Genomic DNA, 2,500 nt, shown 5'->3' with positions numbered 1-2,500 from the left:
GGGAGAAAGAGAGATGCAGAGGGAAGGGGAGGGAGGATGGGAGGGTGTATGGGTTGAACAGAGAATGGAGGGGGAGATAGAGGGATGCAGAGTGGAAAGGAGGAAGGGGAGCGGAGAGAAAAGAGGAGGAGAAAGGGGTGCGCAAGGAGGAAGGGGAGTGGAGAGGAAGGAGGTGAAAGAAAGGGTGGGCGGAGATGAGAAATGAGGGGGAGAAAGAGGGATGCAGAGAGATAGGGAGGAAAGGGGCTGGACTGGAAAGGGAAAGGGCTGGACTGGACTAGGAGAAAAATCAGGTCGGGCATTATCAGACTAGGTCGGTCCACCACACATTAAGAGAGGCAGTAGACATGTTTAGCCATCTAATATCAGCTATTTTCACCACATCAGACAAAATGTTTTATTTATATGTTACAGACAGGCCTGCTGTAGCGGTATGAGAACATCATCCAACTCATACTATTGCGGGCAGGATCAGGCCAAAATCATCATCAGTCCACTGGGGATATGCCTTGCATGCCCAATGGACAATCCAGCCATGGGTTAGAGAGAAATGACGTAGAGAAAGAGGGGCACAGAGCAGAAGAGATGAAGTGGGGTAGAGAGAGGAAAGAAGTAGAGGTATGCCAGGAAGAATTAAACAGAGGGGGGGACGATAAAGGATGGGAAAAAGAGATGCAGAGAGAAGTGGGAGGAAGTGGGATAAAGAGACAGGGTGTGAGGAGGAAGAAGGGGTTAAGGAGTGCAAAAATAGAGACAAAGCGACAGAGGGGTGTGAAGAGTGAGAGAGAAAGACAAAAAAGAAATGTCAAGAGAAGGACAGCAGAAAGACAAAATAATTCTAAGGCTCAATGACACACTGGCAATTAGCATAATTAGTTTCAGCTGACTCGCTGAGGGTTTCTCAATCTCAATCAGGCAAAATCAAAGTTAGAAAAACTCAATCAGGGTTTCATACACTTCGATGCCTTACATGTTTTAAATTATTTAATACCACATCAGTGAGACTGTAAATTATAGATTTCTTGATGCAGAGAATACATTTGAAATAGTAATGGCAATATGTTGTAAAGACCATTGCATTTATTTTCATTATTGTATTTGATATTTATTCATATTGTTTCATATTTACGGCTGGCTCAAGCATGTGAACATCCTTGCTGATTGAAATTATTTAAGTGGAAATTATTTTGGACATTTCTATATTGGTCAAGAAAATATTAATATTTGTATAGCTTACTTGCTGGAAATTAGGCTTAGTACATATCATTAAATTAGGCATTTGAAACTAAAATCAAAAAAAGATGTTACTGAGTGAACCATCACTTCAGAGGAATCATCATGACCGTGGGGTGGTTGTGCTAATGCCTGGTCTCATACTAATTTCATTTTCAGTCAGTAACCTGACCTTGCCAGATGGATGGGATCTGCCTTGCTCACCATAGTTTTCCGAATGCATGGTTTCATCCAAAAAAAAAAGCCTTGCACGTGATTGGGGAAACACTTGTCTGACATTTTAATGATCTGCTACTTTACATATGGTCTCCCAGGCCAGACCATTCATTTTCAATGATTTCGTAATTCACGAATGGTCTGATTACGCTTTTATGGAGATGGTTTAGTCATCCTCCAGGCACCGACCAATAATCGAATGCACTTGAGTGCATAATAATGTACGTCATGAACGTCAACTGTCATTGATTGGTCACCACTCATTTCAAACCAGAGCTGAGCTCACTCCTCCCACCCAAGCGCTCCAGGCCATCGAGGATCCAGACCAAAAAAGAATTACGAAGTATCCTAATTAACATGGTCTGGTAAAACCATGTGGGTGGCCATGTGACCATGTGTGTGTGTGTGTGTGTGTGTGTGTGTGTGTGTGTGTGTGTGTGTGTGTGTGTGTGTGTGTGTGTGTGTGTACCTGTGCGTACAACACAAGTTTGATTTTGCACCACTGCATATTTGTTTTCATCATGCACGGAATGGACTACATTTTGTCAGGCAATGTTGCTTTTACTGCATTTCCTGCAGATTGACATGGAAATGGAAAATGTTATGTGTTGCAGAGCGAGGTACCAAACTATTTCTGATTTGATTTGATTGATTTGTAAGCTTATCTAAATACATGCAAAAGTCACAGTTTGATATAGTTTAGAACTTTTAGTATTGCATGTTTGTGCTTGCAGTATGAATGCATGTGTAACTGCATTCTTGTGTGTGTGTGTGTGTGTGTGTGTGTGTGTGTGTGTGTGTGTGTGTGTGTGTGTGTGTGTGTGTGTGTGTGTGTGTGTGTGTGTGTGTGTGTGTGTGTGTGTGTGTGTGTGTGTGTGTGTGTGTGTGTGTGTGTGTGTGTGTGTGTGTATGTGCACATGTGTGCCCGTGCATGTTGTGTGTAATGTGTACGTGAATATGTAAATGCATGTGTGTGTGTGTATGTGTGCACGCGTGCGTGCCTGCATGCATGCATGTGTGTATGCATGTGTATTTCCCTCAGTGCCAAAGT

This window comes from Engraulis encrasicolus, chromosome 5 (genome assembly GCF_034702125.1).
Source record: "Engraulis encrasicolus isolate BLACKSEA-1 chromosome 5, IST_EnEncr_1.0, whole genome shotgun sequence".
NCBI lineage: Eukaryota > Metazoa > Chordata > Actinopteri > Clupeiformes > Engraulidae > Engraulis > Engraulis encrasicolus.
Note: the sequence above shows the minus strand (reverse complement) of the source record.